General features: G+C 41.7%; 1 long non-coding RNA gene across 1 annotated transcript; it reads left to right on the top strand.

The window, feature by feature from the left end:
• The first annotated feature begins 1,107 nt into the window (after nucleotides 1-1,107).
• On the top strand, nucleotides 1,108-20,379 carry LOC146435559 (uncharacterized). The gene is made up of 4 exons (XR_014853002.1): nucleotides 1,108-1,323; nucleotides 2,971-3,956; nucleotides 7,153-7,252; nucleotides 16,557-20,379. It is a non-coding gene; the product is annotated as an uncharacterized LOC146435559 (long non-coding RNA).
• Nucleotides 20,380-21,634: the final 1,255 nt, after the last annotated feature.

Consider the following 21,634-nt stretch of genomic DNA (forward strand, 5'->3'; position numbering starts at 1 on the left):
TGTTGTGGCACTTCGAGTGTGCAGAGCAAGCTTCAGGCTCCAGCAGCTGTGGATTCAGATCACATGTACCCAAAAAAAAAAAAATCAGAGGATAGTTGCAGTGACTCATGTAATTGAGAGTCCCATTCAGATGCAGAGCCTTAAAGAGGACATGCAATTAGCCATGCTGCAGAAAGAACAGAATGTAAAATATTTCCAGGGTAGAAACGACCTGACATTTTACATAGTGGACTGCTTTAATGCACAGTAGTGCTGCTTTAAAGCCTGTGCTGTCATTGACTCAACAGATAGTGCACTAAACAGGAGGTTTGTTTGTGCAGAATTCTTAATTCACAAAGTTGCCTAGGCCTGCTGGGATTTATGTGTATTTTGAATGTGTTTCTGAATGTTTCTGCAGCAGACTCAAAGAACAGAAAAGAAAAAGGTGAGTTGCTACAAGCACCCCAGCCGGGTGGGGTAGAGGGGACAAGAGGGGAGACCTGAGGTCTTGACATCAGGAGGCTGTGAGGAAGAATGGTCAAAAAAAGTTACTCTCCTAAATGAGCATGGTACTTCTGTGTTCCTGGAGAAAGGCTAGTGGAGCTGTATCACTTTAGGATGCTGATGTGGATGGTCATTCATGGTGGAAGCCTCTGGAGGTTGCTCACAGTACCTGTTTGGGTGAGCCTGCTCCTCCAGTGACTTCACAGGTGGCCTCAGGATTTTGCCTCAATTCACTGAAGTTGATTTACATGAATATTTTAAAGTTTTCATGTATCTCTTTCCAGCCATTTCTGTAGAACTTTCTTACAACATTTTCTTGACAATTGAATCTTGCATATTTTAAACTTCAGCCAAGACAATTTTCCTCACTGTTTCTATGATTGCATTGATTGTAGCATAAGAAGTGTCATATCTGGACAGAGCAGGATCCAAGTATCCCAGGGTGTTGCCTTTGGAATTGGCTGTGGGAGATACTTAGGGAAGAGCATAGGAGCAGGGCATTCTAAGAGCATACGCCTTCCATGGATTAGTGCTTTAGAAACTTGTGGAGCCAGAGTATGCACCCATCAATGGATATTGAAGGACATCATCAAAGGACATCTCTGTGAGTTTGTCTAGTCCTGCCCACCATACAATTCAATGGCAATAAGTTGCACACTGTCATTTTTGTATTGTTGAATGAACCCCAGCTGCAGTGGATGCTGAAAGCTCAAGTTTCCTCAGCTCAGAGGCTTTCAAGATCCTCAGCTGTATTGGTGGCTTGTGTGTGTTGAGATGGTGTGAGCAGATAACCAGGAAGATGCTGACTTTTCATGTACAGATGGAGCAGCTGAGATCCAGGTAAGAAAAAGTATCTGTCAGTCTCTGCAAGAGTCAGCCAGAATTTTTGCCATGTTACTGTTTGTCACTTCCTTTCATGCCATATCTAACTTGGATTAATCCTCCTGAGCAGAGATGCATCATTCAATCTTTATCTGTGTGTCAAGGGACACACACGTGGCCCTGCCTGAACAGAAAGATACTGAGAAAGGGAGGAAAAATTACCATCTTTGGTCTGTCAGGCAGAGAGCAAATAGTTTGCTATTCTAATCACCAGAGCAGCAAGTTTCTTTGGAGCATGTAAGTCATGAATTACCACGCAGCTCCGAGAGGAAAACTTTGCCCTTTGATTGTTTTCCAAAGAAATGTTCTCAATTTCTTTTCTGCCAAATTCATATTACAGATCATGCTAACAAATTTTCCCAAGCCTTCTTGACCTCCTCCCTCCTCCCCAGTAGTAAAAGAAATTTCACTCATGGCAGAGAGATGTTGGAGATTGTTAAATTTTGCTGATTTAGGAACTGAGCGAATGAAACAAGCTTAAAAATATGTAGATAGCACATTGCAGAATATTCTTAGCTCCACTGGAAAATGGAACTTGTGGTAATTTTGCTGTTTGACAGTGCATTAGAAAATTGCCTGCTAATGGGTTGTTAGGTGGGGGGGCTGCACATCGTCCCTTGTGATGAGGGCAGAAGTCTGTATGGCCCTGGGGAGCCCTGATTTGGGAGGATATTGGTTTTGCTTTGGTTTATTTTTGTCCTTTTTCCCAGTAAATCTGGGCCTGCTCTTGCTGAAGTAAGACAAGGTAATAGTAATGCTTTGCTTTGAATGAGGCGTTTTATATTGATTGGAGCTTGGGGTGCTCAGTGTTTAGTAGCACCACTTCCTCTGTTACTGACTCATTTGTAAACAGCTGAGTGAGCCTGACAGACCTCTAGCCTGACTTAGGATTTTGGAGTGTTTTCTGAATGAGCAAGGTGAGCGAAAGACATCCCTTTGCTGTTCTTCCCTGCTGTTCACAGTTACAGTTGCGTGCAATTGTCACAGGGCAGTTTTGCCACTAACCCCACTTTTTCACTAGGGTTTTCTTACAAGGCATCTGTTTGGATGAAAGAGGGATGCAGATTTTTGTATTGGTTTTGCTCTGAAATAATTCCAGCCTTTTTTTGAAATGTCACATTTCAACTTAACAAATCTCTGGATCATGCAGCTCCAATGCCCCAGAAACCATTTCCAGTGACATACTACAAAAGCAGGACTGATACAGATCTCCTGACTGCATTTCAAAGACATACCTTTTGGATTACCAGGTTGCAGATGAGACTTCCATTCTGTAGAACTCAGTGGAAAGATGTTCATTTGCTACGAAAGGCTCTCACTTTAATTTTTTTATCTTGCACTCTAATTTTCTATGAGTAACATAGATATGGGGGCTGATTTTCTATTGAAGTAGTGGAATCAATTATTCAAGTGAATTCTTTTACTATCAATGCCAATATTTCTGTGAAATTATTATTATGTAGGGCTACATGAAGGTATGTCTTTGTTATATATGTCAGCTTTCAATACCGTCTCCCAAATATAAATTATGAGGATGATTTTTAAGCCCTTGATCTCAGTTTTACTAACTCCCTACTCAGACAAAATGCTTCTTGATCTCACTAGGCTTATTTACCGTGGTGTGACTCAGGTGTGACGGAGCTGTGCTTGGGCTGGGGCAGCAGCAGCAGCCTGTGATGAGCTGGAGGAGCTGGGCAGGAGCCAGGACACCCAGGATGAGCCCCTGCTTCTCCCACACACTGGAAGCTGGAGGCAGGTGCTTCCACACCACAGAGGAGTCTCACATCTGCTGGGGGTTTTTTCTGAGTAAAAACAGTCTTAAGTGTGAGTCCATCAGGCTCAAAGCAAGAATTAGAATGTTTGCACATCCCTGTGTTGCGTTCCAAGCAGGTTAAACACGTGATGTTACAGAGAAACAGAGTGATTTAGATGGATGCACGTTATTCCTCAGCTCTGTGTCAACAATCAAAACTGAGCTTTTGGATTTATTAGTTCCCAATCCTGCACCTATCTTAAATCATTACCATATAATAAGGACTCTATATGGTGCATTGTCAATAAAACCTAATATTGAGAAGATTACCAATCGTCTAGTGCAAATGGAGAGCACTGTAAATGATTTAGAGAATACGTGTCAAACGTTAAAGCTATCTAATACCTTCTAAAGTAGGTTGATACTCATAAATCTAAGATAAACGACCTGTAAAACCACTTAAGAAGAAATAATACTCATTTAATCAGGCTTCCAGTGGAAAGACTGGGTAGGAGAGCAATTCATAAGGAATTATGAAATCTCTTCTAATTCAGGACTTTGTTGATAGAGAATGAAAACATACATTTGATAAGCAATTTTGGTTACTTGAAACTACTGTTGTAATAGCACTAAATTATGACCCCACTGAAAAAAGAAAATATCAAAGGGCATTTCTTTTATGGTTTACTGAGCTCTTATTTTTCCAGATTCAGCAGTGTGTGTATTAGATGGAGATATAAAGACTATTCACTGGAATTACTGTTTTTCTTAATCACAGGGATGTGGTGTTGGATTGGCTTCTGTTGGTGTGGCTGTCCCTGTTCACTGATAACATTAGGTTTGTTATTGCATTTCCCTGGGAGGAGCAAGTCATTATTTACTGGGACAAGCCTGGTAAAAATTACAGTGAAGCAAACTCCATATTTTCACGTAACTGAGTGGTAACTTGCACAAACTTGGTATGTTGAGTCTAGTGGTATTTTCTGTGTTTTGATCTTGAAGAAAATTCTGTTTCCTTTTCTACTCTTTTTTCCCCCCAGAACCACTCAAAAGGTGGCTAAATGTGTGTGGCAGAAAAATTAGGTCATGATTTTCACTACCAAAAGCTTGATTCTTCAGTTCTTGCACAGACAAAACTTCCCTTCTCTTCAATATGTTTTTAAGGCCACATGTTAATTCCTGTTCATTCTTTTGGCTTTATGAGTGCTCAGAGCTCAGCGTCACTGCCAGCATTTATTAGAAGTTGACGCAGAGCTTTTCTTGAAGCGGCTGTAGTGGTATATTTAGCTATGGAGCAATCTTTCCAAAGAGCACTATGCTGTGACTCATGTGACTCCACTGCTCTGCTGACCCTACCAGACTTACTCATCATTTACATAGTGGCAAAGACGATCAGGTTCTGGCTCGATGCCTTGTTTCCCGTGATGCAATAAACATGCTACGTGCACATGCATTTTACTTCTGTTCACATTTTTTAAGATAAACTGGTAATCCAACTTCTTTTCTCTTGCTGTGAAAAATAACGGTGCTTAACTGCTTCTCTGAATGGAATTGGTGAATGAAATGCAAATGCATCTCATCCCTATATAACTCATTTGTGCTGCAAAAATAACCAGGGGATGGCATGGTTATGGTTAAAATGCATTATCCGTCACCTTCATTCTTCCTTGCTCTCACAGAGCACACAACATAGATACAAGTACACCTATGCAATGGCTGTAGTCTCACCAGGTGATAGCAGTGATGCTTGAATTGGTCAGGTTTGTAGTGGGCGGGGGGCAACCTTGGAAGCACATTCCCACTGATGAATTTTTGAGGTACTGAAGTCTGTCTGGAAAAAAGCTTGTTGATTTACTTTCTACTTTCTATTCAGCTGGCATAAAGAGTCATTTTACTAAAATACCAGTTAAACCGAGCATACGTTAAAGAAAGATCATTTCAGAAATCTGTCAGCCTTAAGAACATTGCTTTTCCATTTCCTGAGAATACCTTGGAGTAACTGGCTTTGCTACTCTGAAGCAGAACAGCTGTTGCATGTATGTGTTGTATTTGCATTGTGTGTGGGAGGGTATTTGTTGCTAGTTTAAAAAAATGAAAAAGCAGAGGCAACAGCTGGACTGACTTTTACCTGGTGGTTACAGGAACTGTCATGTTTGGCTGTTGACAGAGCAAAGGAAAATTCACACGTGATTGAGAGCTGGAGAAGCCTCTGAGAACTGGGAGCTGAAGCCTTCAATCATGTAAAATGGCTTGTGAAGGGTGAAATTGCTTGAAGCTGATCAATTTTTATTTAGATGTCAGGGATTTTTTTAAATCTATAGGTTTTTTTAACAAAACTCTAAGGGACGATAGGAGGAGGGTGATGCCAGATGACTGGTTATTAGTTATTTTATGGCAGTCAGGTAACTAGTTAACCAGTTATTTGATGGTACTTAATCTGGTCCCAGACAAGTCTGGGAGATGCAAGTGGCTGAGGATTTGATGAGCTATCAGTAGTTTGTGTTGTTGAAGCATGGAGAGCACTCAACAGGCAGTCAGGCTGTGGGCATGGTGCATGGGCTGCAAACCCAGCCCCAAGGGGGCCTTAGCAGGGCTGCCCCTCCTCTGCCACGTGGGGGAGAGACCCCCATTCCTCACTCATAAGCAGGCAAATCACACATGCACTCCTCAGTTATAATTAAATTAAAATCTCGCTAATTTGGCAGCGTACCTATCGTGTTCTCTCCTAGCAAGAAACTATTATTTCTCCTTTTATTCTTTTCTGCTTGAATCCCAAGCTATCAATGGCTTTCAAAGAAAAAGGAGTTTTTTTCTTTAGAAAAAAGTCTATTCAAATTATTCATGATTTATATCAAGAAGGAACCTTTCCTCTTTCAACTAGCAAAAAAAAGGGGGAGTTTGATCTTCCTCAAAATCATCTGAGAACCTTGTACGTTTCTTTCCAGAACGAAAACTTTCTTACAAAGCTTTGGATATTCAGAGGAATAATGCCTATTACATAATTGAAGCTCAATACAATACCTTGGGGCTAATAAATGGTCTCCTAGTTCTATAGAAAATGTAACAAATCATAATAGTACTTATTGGGACTAGGCCAGGCACAAATGACAAAGCTGCTTTTGAAAGTGAGTTGTGGCTAGAAATACTCTTGGACCAAAATCATTCTCTTGACTGTCAGGGGGACATTTACTCCTTTTAATTTTCAGCCTAGATTTTATGTTGATCCTGCACACTGAATAAAATCAAGCCCAACAGAGCTGCTACTGCAGCTGTTACAGCTGTAAATGTGAAGAAGGCCATTTAACACAACTCTGTTTCACTGATATGTTATTTGGAAAGTATGCAGATTATATTTAAAATGGCTTGATATGTTCTTATTGTGTGGCTTTTTTTAAAGGAAGGAAAAGATTTCATATAACTGAGTAGTTTATTAACATTTCTGAACACAGCTCTTTTACTTAGAAAATAATTGTTCTGTTGTGTACTGCAAAGCTGCCTGTAAACAACTGGTGAAGGAGTACACTGGTTTGTATTCTCCATGAAGAAAAAATCAAATTCAATTGATTAATCAAAGGGGACATTCTTTGATGGAAGGGAACCTTTTCAAACTTTATTAAAAATATTGAATAAATCATGAGCGATCAAAGTTCATAATCTGAACTCCTGCTCCTACTTGGATACAGTAAACCTTCAAAATAACTCATAAAGCAGGAGATGAGATGTCTAATAAAAAGAAATGCTCAGAGCAGCATATTTCCAAACCTCAGTCTTGATCTGGATCTTGGCTACGCCACTGCAGTCCCACTGATTTTACTGGAGTCGCCCTGTGTTTCCACTGGAGAGACTGGTAATAAGAATTGAGCCTTTTTTTCCTGTGACTAATTCAGAAGCATCTTTGCACTCCCTGTCTTTTCATGGAGGGTTTTTCCCCTGTTCTGAAAGAAGAAATGAGATTGCAGTCAGCAAAGCTGCACAGTGATTAAAGATAATCTAGGTATGACCTGCAGGCTGAATGACTGTCCCCTCTGTTCTAGGAGGGAAGCAATCGTATGGCCAAATGCAGGATGGCTGGTGGGAATGAAGACAAAGGAAATGGAAATTCCTGGAGCTGCAGAAAAAACAGAGCTCAAACAGGTGGGATAGTGTGGCTCTGTTTTGCAGTCAGCACTGAAATCATGGGCCCTGTTTAAAATACCATGTGTAAAGCGTGCTTAAGATCAAGTGCATTACAAAATAAAATGCTCATATTTAGCAGCAGGAAAAAGTTACTGAAATGCTTCCAGGTATTTTGGTGTGAAGGAAAAAAACCAATCGAGGATAATAATAATAATTGCAGGTATCCAGGCAAAGAGTGAACAAGAGGAAGCAGACACACTGATTAATCAGGGCACAGTAACCTGATGTCATTTTAATTGGGTCACAAGGTAGAGCATGCTCAGCATGTCCATATTCCAGGCAGAGGGGGAAGGATGGGCTGTACCTCACAGGGGGATTTTCACAGGCACACCAGACAGGGAGGTGGGTACCTGCTGCTGCCAGCTGGGAGGTGGGATGGAGAGCAGGGACAGGACACCTGATGGTGCCCAGCACAGCCTGTCAAAGACCTTTGCGCTTAAAGGAGCAATTCATGATTCTTTTGGAGTAGCACCCCTGGCCCAATAGAGGGGAAAAAATCCTGAACCAACAGAAACCCAAAACAAACCCCCACCCTGAGAGCTTTGGCGGGGGGGGCTCTTTCAGGAAAACCATTGTCCCTTGTGGGTTCTTCTTTGCTCTGGAAATGAAGACTGTGCTTAGAAGCAGAGAGATTTGCAGTGAAGACCCTTTGACAGTCCCCAACCAGGGGAAATATAAAACCTCTAAAACTCTGATTAGTTGTTTGGGTCAAAAGAGATCATACTCTATAAAAAGCTGCCTTCCTACATGTCATCCCATCCTGTGCAGTACTGCTGTTGAAAGGGCTTATCCTAAATACTCCATTCTGATACAGCAGCACATTAAAAAGAAAAAAGGCACTTTATTAAAAAAAGAAGCCCTTTCAAAGAGTGACAGATGAATGTAGTGACAGATTAATATAAATTTTAAAACCTGAACATTATCCTCTAAGGGGAAAAGGCTCCTAAATACACATGCAAAACAAAAATGGCAGAGCAAAACCTCTGACAATACCTTGCGCAGAATCATTTATTAGGTCTCTGTAAGTGATCATTTACATGAAACTTGCATTTAATCTGGTACTCAACCATTCCCTTTTATCTTCTGGCTCTGTGTGTTTGTGGGAGACAGTGGTCCCTCAAGCTGCTTTCTTTTTGCTGGAGTGAATATGCAGGGGACACAGGGCAGAAAAGGGAATTTGAATAGCCCTGTTTCAAGCTCATCTCTCTGATTCTAGCTTAGACCAAAGGAGGAAAATGATCACCTGTGCTTTAGAGCTGAGCAAATTCTTTCCAAACCAAATAAACCCTCAGCTGTCCTGTCAGCAGTACAGCCCTTTGGGTCAAAGCACAGGGGAGCAGTGTGTATGCTGGAGTGGGGTCAGGGGTGCATAGAAATATTGGCTTCATTTCACTGTGTGGACGTGCTCTTTCTGGGATGCTGGCAACAGCATGTGAGATGGCTACAGCAATTATTTACTTGTGCTGCTATTGCCAAAGCACCCAAGCAAGGGATTTCTAAACTAGCCCCATGTATCTGCCACACAGTGATGTGTGGCCACCACTGACATGTTGCACTGTGAACTCAGCTTAATATCCTGGATTTCTGATGAAAACTGTTGCGCACCTGGAGTAACATCTAAAGCCATCTCTGACCTGCTCCTAGGAGTACCTGGCTCAGGGAGGTTGGTATGATGTGAAATTGCCTCCCCTCTCACAAGAACATGGCTCACTGCTTCTCTACACCATGTTGACACCTTTTGACAAATGTGGGTTGATGGCACAAGTATAATATTCACTTTGGAAGTGTCCAAAACTCTGAGTGCTTTTTTCCCTGTGTATTCCCTTGTGGTGCGTGCCCAGCTGCCTTGACAGTCTGCACTGCTGATTTCAGTGAATGACAAAGGCATTTCAAACTGAAAGGAGGTATTTTAAATACAGTCAGGAACAACGTATAAAATGACCTCAAACAATCCCACATAAAGTTCTTTGTTATTTTCAAAGCACTTCCCCAGCTTGACACCTTTGCTTTTTTATATCCAATATAAAATTCAAAATGTTTTATTCCAGGCAGTATGTGGATATAAAATATAAATATATCAAACCTCAAACTACCTTTTTTGTGCTACTGCTTTGACAAAGGACCCGAAGGAAACTCAATGTAAAGATCCAGAAAATTATTAAGAAAATTTCACTTCTCAAACTTTTGTTCCCTGTGGTCTTGTGCCTATTTAGAAGAACTTCCCTGAAGCAGCCGTGAGGAGCACTGATAGCAGCAAGGAACAGCCTGGGCATGGATGGCTGTGGGCAGCAGCTCAGGATTGCCTGGGGACAAGCATGCTGAGCTGCCTCAGGTGCCCCTTGCACAGCTCAGCACAAGTCAGCCCTGCTGATCAGGAGCAGAGGAGAGAGCTGGAGTGAGGAAGGGCAGCCCTACCTCCCAGAAAAACATCCGGGTTTGTGCAGTGAGGGCCAACACAACCCTGCAGGGCCTGGCAACCCCTTCTGTTTCCTGACACCTTTTTCCACGATGCCAAAGGTCAGTGGAAATATCTGTTGTGGTACTGTGCCCAAAAGATTGATATCTGGTTTCTGCTTTCTCTTCCGCTAATTGCTGTTATTAAATGGCTTTGAAATCACCTCACAATAACTGAGTGCAGGTTTGGGGCCTGTGTGTACACAGAAGTTGAAGTGAATCAACTCAGAGATGTTTGGAATAGCCATAGCTGGCAGCATGCAGCAAAGCAAATGGCTGGGTGAATTTGCATCTTGTTTAATACATCAAAAAAAGTTTTAAGCTGTGACTTGTAGAAGTCAAGCCAGGAACAATAAGCTTGTCTGGAGAATTCTGGTCTTAGAAACTGAAGGATACAGAGCCATGTCCAAGGTAAATATTGACATGACTCAGGATGAACTAGTAAAACGTTTAATGAAGCTGAAAATAAGGCATCTGGGATAAATGTTTATTGTTAAAAATGAAACGTTCGAGCAAAAGTAGCATAGTGATGATGGAGGTTATTCATAGGGAAGCCAAGCTGGGGAAACAGCATCATCTGAAAGAAACTGACTCCAGCTATTTGTGAAACATGGAAAAAAATTACTATTATAAGAGAGCTAAAAATGTAGGTGAATAGCAAACAGTTATTATGGGTATTCAGAGTGGATTTTGGAGACTGAATCATACCAAGGGACAAATTACTCAGGTGTCCAGAATAACTCTATTGGCTTTGACAGATTTCTTGGTATTTGCCTTCGTGTAATTGAGAGTTTACTCCCTTATGCCATATGAGGACTGAAATAAGAAACTTGGAGAAAAGAAAAGCCCTTTCTTTCGTTCCAGTATGATTCTCTCGATGATAGAGAATAAGTCACATTAACTTCACAAGGCATTTCAAGAACACGTTAGGAGCTTTTCTGTTTCATGCAGCAGGAAAAAAACCAGCCCTTGCAGAATGCTGTGAAAATAATCATAAAGGTTCTATTGAACTGGGAGTGGGAATGAATTGTGACACTATTTTCAAAGTATTGTATGTGAGTCTATGGTGTTACTGGCATGCTCTGTGGTAAAATCCATGGCTGTGGTGAGGCAACACTACCTTCTCATGCTCAGCAGTGGTGGAGATAGTGCAGAAGAGATGCCAGAAGCTGGAATTGCCTGCTTAGGTGTGCTCTTATTAACCAGCTTTTTTCTACCTCAGAAATGCAACACTAATGCATAAGAACTGACTTTGTGCAAAGGGTACCTTTGGTCTCTTCCCATGTACCATGCCTATAGTTGCAGTGGCACAAATCTCAGTTCAGAGCTATCTGGTGATTATGCACATGCAGCTGCAGTCCCCCAGATGGCTTCATAGTACAGTACAAGGGCACACATTTTTCCGGCCCCAAGGCACAGGATAATTCACACAGCTGACCATGTGGCAGAAGGAGCAGAGGCAGGGACACAGGAGAAGCAGGGAGGGATGCCTGGGGAAGACAGCAAGGAGAGGCTGCTATGCTGAGGCAGTGCATGTGCCCTTTGTCCTTGGCTGCTTCTGATGTATTCAGGAAAACTGTAATTGTAGTGTTTGGCTCTGCACCATCTCTCAAAGCCTTTATCCAGGGAAGAAGTGAATGCTCCAATCTCTCTTAGTCCTCCAAGAAGTCTTTTGGAAAGCTGGGTTCTAAAATAATTGAAAACTTTAAGCATAACCATCAACTTCTTGGACTGGATTTAGAAAATCCACAGTCAACCCATCCACTTCCTTCATCTCTTATTCACTGAGGAGGTTTCCTTTGGCCAGCCTTCTTGTTAAGGCCACAACCAAATAGTAGTTGATGGTAGATTTTATTGCTAACATAAACAAATAGCGGGTTACTTTGTTATTGTCCCAGGCTTCAAAGCTGGAGCTGGTCTTTGCCTCAGTAGGCTCTACCATAACTGACACGCAATTGGAATATAAAGGGGATGTTGATAATATAAAACATATGTTGCTTATGCAGAGTGTCACCTCAGTGCTCTGTGCAATGCACCCCAGCCTGTTGATCCTCCAGCAGCCTCAGCCAAAATAACCCAAGAGCTGCACGTTCTTTGAGCCCTGCACAGCGGCATGGTGGCATCCCAAAGGATGCACACCCTGGAGAAGGATGTTGACACAAGCAGCAGATATGTAGGATCATATGCTGGTGTTGCTATCTGAAACTCAGTGCAGAAAGATCTTCTCTGGGCAGAGCAAGACAGATTTAGTGAATATAAAAGCACATCAAAAGCATATAAGGGATTTTTATTGTCATCTATTGTCATTTTCTTGCACACCATTTTATTGTTTTTGTGCTCATAAAAACATTAGCTGATTAACTCACTATCAGAAAGGCAAAGCTGCTAACCAGAAGCTGTGTGCAAAACCAAATATGTGCAATGCATTGATAGCAGTAGGGTGAGATTTTTCTTTTCCTGCTTCCTTACTTTTAAACCCCAGGCAATATAACTCTTTTCTGTCATCATAACATTTGGCACTATTCCCACATGTACAGATTGCAACATCTGCAAGTTTTAAAAATTAATATAAAGTTCCATAATTGTATAAGCCTTGCTCGTTTTAATGGTCCTGAACGAGCAGCTTTGATGCAAACGAGACGCAGTCAGTAGATGAAGTGCTTTGCTTGTACCGAGCAAGCTGCTCCAGTGGGGCAGGATGTCCACATAGTTGGTGCTTGTGTGGGTGATGATCACAGTGTAGGATCGTGCTCTGGAGGAACACAGGGTGGACTTGAGTTGCCAGCACACAGAAATTCAGTAAGTTACCGGTAAGTGTAATCATGGGTGCCAAACTGCAAAGCAGTCACATTTGTTACAGCTCATTTCTGTCACCTGCAGTCCATGGAGATCCAGCATGAAGGTGTGAGGTTTCATTTTATCAATTTCAAAATTGTTGAAATTGTACATTGACATGTACTTGACTTTACATGGATCTTCTTGAAAGCCATAAAATGACTTAGTCATTACACACTCAGATATGTTGAAAGCATGGTTCAGTATTTCCAGGTTTATTGAAATAATGGTCCCTTGTTTGTTTTTCTAGTGGCAGGCAAAGTAGAAACAGAGCTGTGAACAATAACATAAACCTTGCTGTTACCAAGCACTTGGCAAGCAGTTTTAGGAATGCTTTACTTTTCCTATGTGTATATAAAGCCTTAGAGAACTCTCTGCTTGTGGCATATTTCAGCATAAAGGAAGCAGAAATAAAATCAGGCCCTATAATTCATGTGTTCAGTAATGGAGGACCAAAGCAGGAAGAGACAGGTGGTTTTCTGAAAAGAATGGAAGATCTGAGCAGCTGATTCATGGTGAAGTAATATGCTTTTAGCTGAGAACATTTATTGTAGCTGAACTTCATGCCATCCCTCAAGCAAATATCTTAGATGAATCAGCAACTTGGAGCTTTATCTCAGCTGTACCAATAGAGTTTATAATATTGTTCTGTCAGTGCTATTTATGCATCATCACATGGCTGGCTACTCCAGGCTGTGCTTTTTTTACACAGCCTTGGATGATGTCACTGTGGAGTAGGCAATTGTACTGAACAAAGGCTTTCTTCAGAGCAGCAACAATTAAAGCTGATGGCAGAGTACAACACCGGAGCTGTGGAAATACAGAAATAAGCTCCCCAGTTTTAAGGTAGCTCCAGACAAGGCTTTCACTCCTTTGGTAGCTGGTCACACTGAGAAATGACGTGATGTCCTACAGCTGTCAGTGCCCACCTGGCCTTGGAAATGAGTAGGGAGCAGTGTGCTCTGAAGCCTGGGGCTGCCCTGCACACTAACCACATAATTATTTAGGGGCAGGGGAAAGAAAGAAAGCTCCTCCAGGAAGGAAGGTCTGTGGATCCATTCTGCATCACTCATCCACTAAGAGAAACAGGGTCAGCCTGGAAGCCTGCAGCCTTGCCATGTGTGTCTTCCAAAACCCACAGGACTGATGTCCATTGTAGTACAAAGCAGTGAAAAGATCTACAAACAATTTGTAAAGGAAGAATTCAGCATCCTCAGTTGATTGCCTTTTTCATTTGTGATGTTCCAGTGAGCCTGAAATTCTTCACTCTATCCCTATTCCCCAGTGCATCACATGCATTTCCAGCTGTTTATCATCATTCCATAAGGCCAGCAACATGTCAACATCAACAGCTGTGTTCTTCTCATCTGCTACTTGTATTGGAGCTCTCGGAGTTTAACCACTGACACTGTTGATCAGCACTGTTGGGACACAACATGTGTAACTCTTCCCTAGAAGCTGCTTCTCAGGAGCTCCCTCTGTATGTCCTTCAGCCAAGCCATGACAAAAATGTCACTGGGGCACAGATGGAGGCAAGGAAGAGGAAGTGTTACTCCCCACCCCTGCCTGTGCTTTGCAGAATGAATGACTGCAGTAACTCAGTGGTTTATTTCAGAAGTACTCATCAGTTGGACATGATTTCTGGCTACCTCAGAGACAGAGCTGGGACAGTACTGCAGGTGCTGACCTCTTGCTTTGCAGACCTTTCCCTCCATTTTCCAATGGAGGTTCAGACTCAGGTGTGGAAAACTACTGTCAACAAGGTTGATTTTTCCCCATTAGGTTTCACAGACTCTCCAAGTATATTCCACAGACCTGCATCTCCAGGCAAGAGACCACTGGCCTAGTCCTAGGGACTGGCCCAGTTGCCTTTTTGCCGTTACAGTAGTCACTCCTCACTAGGGAATGGCTCTTCCCAGTGCTCTGACTTTTTTTATCCCCCACTCCCACCACCACCTTAAAATTACTTTCCAAAGCATCCTTCCAAAATTTGGCTCTGCACAAAACATGCCAGAATCTGATAAAGGCTCAAAACAGAATGGCATAAATAGAAATTAAGTAAATTAGGAAGAGGTGCCAAAGCAACAAAACCCTAATGATAGCTGTGGCTGCATGTACATGTGCCGTGCAGCTTCCAGCCCTTGCCAGAGTGCCAGGCTGCCCCTCGGTGTTCTGGGAACATATGCATCCACTGTGTCACTGGCACTGCCTGCTCAGCCTTGGACTGCATCTTCTCACAGACTCTTCAGAGAGCTGAGGTTCGTGCAGAAAGTTGGTGCCAGAGCCCCAGCCAAGCCAGCAGCATCCTCTCTGTGGCTGGATAATTTTTCCTCACTTGGTAAACTGCACTTGTACCATCTGGTCAATGCAAACAGCCTTATCCTCTATCCAGCCACATTTTGTGGAAATCGTGGTCTACCTGCCTTGTCAACTCAGCCATGATACTATATGGTTTATTTCCCTCATGAACCAGAGGAAACCTGGGCCATATTCCCAGCTGGTAAAAATCAACATGACTAAGGTGAAGTACTTTTGGACCACCTGATGGTCTTCATTAATGGCCAGGGCTGGAAAGGTATAGCACATCTTTTGCTACTTACTCGTTATTGATGCTGCTTTTCCATAGGACCACTGATCACAAGTAAACAGGAGATAAATACATGAGAGCTGTCTAACATAAGCAGCATAACAACAGTGGGTTCTAGGCTGAGATCCTTCCAGAAATTGCTGTGTGTGGTGCTGGCTCTGCTTGGGTAGCCCTGAGTCTCAGCTGGGCTCCTGCCACTCTGTGCTTTCCCACGGAGTACAGCTTGCAGCTTGGTCCCCCAGAGCTGTGCTGGAGATAACCTGACCCAGCCTTATGTTGGTCTTGTTTTTGATCCCTGGTTCTCTTTATTCCACAAATTAGGACATTCTTCATTTGAAAATACCGGCAAAGTTTTAGAAAATTTTTGAGATGAGAAGAAAATGCAGAGCCAGTTGAGAAGGGATATAATAACATGTCACTCTTGGGTTTCTTTGCCTATGCATATGTTTTTGGCCATGCTATATGTTGAACTGTGAGGACATGTGCTTTTGAGGGAGGAAACCTAGAAAGGGATGTTTATCAGGTCTTGTGTTGAATCTTTCTTGCCTTTTTCTGCATCCTGATGCCCTTCCTTGCCAGCTTGGCTTGCAGGTCTGTAGGAGTGGTGATTCTGGGGCAAGGGAGAGATAAAATTTGCACTTCTGCCTGGTTTCCTCACGGGATAGAGGTGGCCGTAGCAATCTCTCCTCGCAGGCTGGGTACAGCTCAGAGCAATGGCACATCTGGGTGAGCTCCCCCAGTGCACTTCTGCAGCACCTAGGCTCCTGCTGTGTGTGACAGAGGCATCTCTGTCCTGAGGATCACCATCTTCCTGTGCTCAGGCAACAGGAGAAGTCCTCGTGGCTGAAAAGTTAGGGAAGGACTTGAGGCAGGTTCATATCTGTTGTCTCCTCCTGCACAGGCAGGAGAGTTTCCTTTACAGCAAACAGCTCAGCTGCAAAGGCTGGAACAGAGAGGAAGCTGCCCAGCTGGGGCTGTTGCTGTTATCCAGAGGAGATCCTAACATTACTTTGAAATGTTACCTCTGCAAATGGTACTCGAGCATTATAAATATATATGTAGTGTGTATGTATATAATGATTGATTTCACAGTCACCACACAAGTTGGAAACATTGTTAATGTGATGCTTATAGACAGGAGTTAGTCCAAATTAAAGGCAGGAAATTCCAAGGTATTGTTCTTATGGAAGCTGTGACAGCTGAATTATATGGGCTTGTTAAGGAACTAAAGATAACCTCATTCAGAGTAGATAAAAACATTATGTATGAGCAAGGAAACTGAATTACAATTGCAGTAGGAGCCATAAGTCTGAATATCTTGACTGTTGTGTGCAGTAAATGGAAACTCCAGCATGCTGTTATATTAATTTGGTACTTTTTATTTAGGGACAAATCTTCAAATTCTTTACCTTAAAACTCCAATGAAGGCAATGGAGAGTTTCAAATACAGAAAAGTTCAGACATGAGGATTCAATGCCTGGTTCGTAAAGGTAGGTTGAACTTCCATCTTGATTGTTTCTGATGATTTGGTGGTGGTGTACCTGTGGGAAGCATCCTGCTTTGCCTTCAGACTCACCTGGAGAAGACTGTAGAAAGTGTAACAAATACTGGAATTCACTTCTTGCTGGTCACAGCTTTTTCTGGGACAAAAACTACGGCAGGATCTTGGAAAATAGAAGCCTGATCTGGTAACATCCATGGCACCCCTCAGGCCCCAGTACCCCTTCTTACACAGCACGTGTCTACTCACCAGCAGGGGCACTGACAGGCTGTGTCCCACTTCCCGCAGCTCTCCCTTGGGATGACCACTGGGATGAAGGACTGATGTATCTTGCTGCCATCAGCCATGCTGCTGCACCCTTGCAGCTGTAGGCAGTTGGCTTGGCAGGGGATCTCGGGGAGCCCTTGGGGCTGAGGAGAGCATTCTCAGCCGAGTCCACTGCTACCTTTGCTTGGGGAGCACTGAAAGAGGCTCCAGGGTTCTGTACCTGCTGTCCCTGCTTAGTGCCCATCCCGAGGGAGCATCCTGGCAGACACTAACCTCTGCTCCAGGCAGGCATAGGGAAAGGATGCCTCTGCTGGCAGATCTGGGAGGGGATGCTCTCTATTTAGCATCAAGCTGAAATTTTACAGCATGAAAATCTGTCAAAACTGACATACTTCAGCTGGCCTTTCTTCATCCAGTATTTGAAACCTGGCATCTGTGTGCTGGCTGCACTTCTGAGATCCAGTGGAGCAGCTTTTGGAAATGGGCTGGAGCTGGACTGGGGCTCTGCCCCAGATCTGGCAGAAAACAGTGGCTGGGTCTTCCAGAGTGGCTATCAGGTTTTGTGTAATTTTATTGCAACATCTCTGCCTTGCCACTAGTTTCGTAGTCTGAGACAGTAATTGGTCTAAGTTGTGTTGCCACAACATTACACACCTGGAATTTGAGACATTTTACTTCTGCTTTGCTTTGTTTTAATCAGACTTGTTTGAAATGTCATATTGAAATGAGAAAAGCAGCAAGGCTGTAGAAATCTCAGCCATAGACTGCAAGGCAGTAACTGCATACAGAACTTGGCAGGAGGCACTGGGACTACCTGAGAGCTCTAATTGCCACCTATAAATATCAAATATCAGTATGTGTAGAGAAGGTGAGTGCAGAGGACAGAAAATAGTTTTACTCTATGCTGTAGTATGATTCATGCTTTTAAGATCAAGATTAAAAGTCTCTGTTAGGTTCCAGACTATGATTTTATTTTCATTTACATCAAAGGATTTAAGAGCCTTCAAACCCTAGCATTTTTAAAAATAATTTTTAAGCATGCTGTCTGGCAATGTGAGTCCCAGTTAGCATGGAAGAAGCCAGGCTCTCCTCATACAAAGCAAATAACTGAAAAATTGGAATTAAGGAAATACCTTGTCCTCAATTTAACTCTGACAGCTTGTATTGTATTTTTGTTTCAGGAAAAAGACTTTATGAAATGTGGGCTCTTGTAGCCAGGACATAGCCCTGGGTGATTAGCCCTACAGATCAGCAAAAACCATGCACCATAAAAGCTTGTGCTTTTATGCAAGGTTCAGAGCCTTAATTTGAATTTTTGGGCTTGTTTGTATTTCAAAAGCAAAAGCTACTGAATTGCATCTTGAAAACCACATTTCAGGGCAAGTATCCTTAAAACACAGCCCAGGTTTGATCAAAAGGTTCTCAAGTCTGCAAACCTTTTGACAAACCCAATGAATGTTTACACTTTCTAAGTAAACTCCAAACCACGGGCTGGCATCTTGCTATGGAGTTTTTTTAGATTTTCTCTCTTTCCCCCCACCCCCCCTCCTTCCCCCAGTTCTTGCAAAAATCCAATCTGTCCTCTGGAACTGGACTTTCAAGGTGGGCATTTTAATATTTTTATTGATAACACATGAGCAGGCACAATAAATAAATATCTGCATGCAAGCAAAATATTGAGCTGTATTCATAAAATGCCAAATAAAAAACAGTTTTGTATTTTGGCTTTATTTAATGTCCGTTCCTGTGGATCAGACTGCACAGTGTTCACTTGTCCAAACCACTAAGATAATCCTTACCACATATAGAAATAGATTTTAATTACAGAGCAACAAATACTGTATCTTTTTTTCACTGTATGCATTTTTCTATCAGCAGACAAAAGCTGACATTTATTTTACTGATAGCCCTATATTCCCCTCCCGCTACCACCGCAGCAGAATTTCCCTTGCCTAAGGAAATTGAGAGGATCAGAGCACATCTGATGTTCCATTAATTTAAAACGGCTGCCAGGACTTGCATATTGTAGCAGCTTTAAAGTGATTGAATTTGGATTATTTCAAACTCTGGAAAGTCCTGCCTTGCCTGACAGAGGTGTCTCGAGTGACAAAATAAAATACGAATGTGTCGCATCTGTATGTCCTTACACACAGCATTGCAACAAGCACAATAGAAGCCATGGAAAGAACAATCCTGATTTTTTCCCCTTCTCTTTTTTTCTTTAATTTTGGTAGCAAGCCCCTTTTTTAAGCTGTAGCCCAGCTAAGTGGAGACACCTGGTGTTTGCTGCAGCAAGTTCACTAAAAATATGTGAAAAGGAAGGAGGAGTGGGGGTGTCCGGGGTGCCCTGCCTGAGGCACAGCCAAAAAATTCCTCTCCCTTGGCAGGGGCTCCTCCTGTGCATATAGCCCTTCCTGACCACAGAAGGGCTGCTACAGCCCAACGCTGAGTGGCCCGGGGGGAAGCTTCACCCTGTCAGGTGTTAAATAAAACACCAGCTTTCTGGCAATATCTGTTTTGTAATGCTTAGTGAGTAGCTTATGCAGTGTAGTTCCAAAAGCAGGAAAAGTTTATGCATGGCCAAAGGAATATTAAAGTTTCACTACGAAAGAAATATTGTGGCTGCCAAGGCCTGATTACTCATAAACCCCGCAGCATTATCACCATCCATCACTGCCGAGCTTTTAATGACCAAACTAAAAGGAGAGATATCAAAGTGGGGGGGTGGTGTCGTCGTCATTTTTCCAGAGTAAGATTCCCTAAATATAGGACCAATAGTAAAGCTCGACATATTTTTTACCAAAAAAAATTGAAAAATCATTTGAATGAATCACAAAACATATGTTATGTTTTGCTGTAAAAGCCATGAAGTTTGCGCAGTGCTCTATTATGGTGACTGCTTGGCTTTTCATGCATTCCTAAATTACCATGTAATCTAAAACCTTGTTTTCAGCTGCTCTATATTGGAAAGTCCCTTGCAATAATCAGGGTGATTACAGGCTAGTGCAGAGAACAAAACTTGTTTGTATTATTGCAAATAAAAATGTAGTTTATCAGAAATTTTACCTTTCAAGGGAAAAATAAAAATAATAATAATAAACTTTCTCTTTTCCATGGCTGGAAATATTTTAAGCATGGGATTAATTTTGGCCACTCTACGACTTAAAAACACATGGATACTTGGTGAAAAATATGTTTCTTTCCTGTAGGGACTTGACTCTAATTGGTGTGCCAAAACTATCTCACAGAGATTTCATTGTCTTATCTACTTACATCATCTTAATGCGATTTTATTTTACTTTGTCAAAGTCATATTAATGTAAATGTGTTCTTGATAGCAAACAGAGTTCTTTTTTATGCTAAATAGGATTCAGCTGACTCTAATAAAACAGCTTGCAATCCATTAGACTATAACAGTAATATAGTTATTTTGTTTCCCAAATAAAGACCGTGTCAGAAAGCTGTATAAGGATTTTTGTCTTGTTTTTCCACAATAATTGCTTGGGTGGGGTTACATTCTGATCTTTAAATGAATAGTATCGCTTGGAACAAACACTTCATATATCTTTTATCTTCCTCTTGCAATACAGTTCTGAGTTTTCTTTGAAAATGCAAAGCTACTTTTCCAGATAAGTCATCAAAATGTTTCCAAAGTATTTTAACTGCCAGATTAACTGTATCTTGAATACAAAGATAGATGGCTTACATTCTTTATGCAGAAATCCTGCCAATGCATAGCAACTAACAACAAATTAATTTCGTTTGCAACAGTGGGAAGGAAATTAAAAAAAGAAACCCTGCTTTGCTATGCAAAGCTCAAAAAGGTAAATAGATATTTAAAAAGAAAATAAGGTTACTCGTTCTGAAAGGGTAATCTGTAAGCAAAGAACAGAGGATTAAACATACATTTGCTCTCTTTACGGAATCTGTGTTCCAGCCTTCTCTTAATGTATTCAGCTAATTAAGGACCGCGGTGACCTTGTGGCAGATTCTGAAATCTAGGAATGTCTATTTTTTATTTTATTTTATTTTTATTTCTTTTAATGCTGCCTCCCCCACAGAGCTTAATACAATCTGTTTCAGGTCAAAGTCTGTTTATGTCAGCAATGTTCATACTACACAACTAAAATGTTTTAATGCATTTATCAACTGAAAATATTGCAAACATTTCATTTCCTTTGATACAGACACAAAAAACCCTCTGCCTTCATTGCAAATTCTTGTTCATATGAATCACTCTGAGTAATATTTGCTTTAACTTTCGTGTGGTTCTACAAACAGCCTTTATATGGCTGGACTTCAAAGCTGGTAGAAATAAAGGTTAGAAATGTGATACGAGTAATCTATTATTAGGCATGAAACATTAAACCACTTTTAGTTATAAGCCTTAAAACCTGAATAATATAGATTTTTAACTTGCTGCATATTTATTGTGTTTTCAGTTACTTAAGTCATTTAGCATAGAGGGACTGTTTGGAAGAGAAATATTTTCCATAGGAACACAGACCACAATTGGGTTTAATTTTTCCTAATATTTAATTTAGAAAAACTGCAATACTGTAACAGACGTCTCATATGTCAAAGCTGAAATACTCTGTTCGGTGTTCCTTGCAGTGTAAAATTAATCTCTTACCAGCACGCTGACCCGAAAGGCAGGTTTTAGTGAAACAAGCATGGGGTGATGGGAGGGGTGTGG

The sequence above is a fragment of the Lichenostomus cassidix genome, chromosome 6 (assembly GCF_008360975.1).
Source record: "Lichenostomus cassidix isolate B80296 chromosome 6, HeHo_3.0, whole genome shotgun sequence".
Lineage (NCBI taxonomy): Eukaryota > Metazoa > Chordata > Aves > Passeriformes > Meliphagidae > Lichenostomus > Lichenostomus cassidix.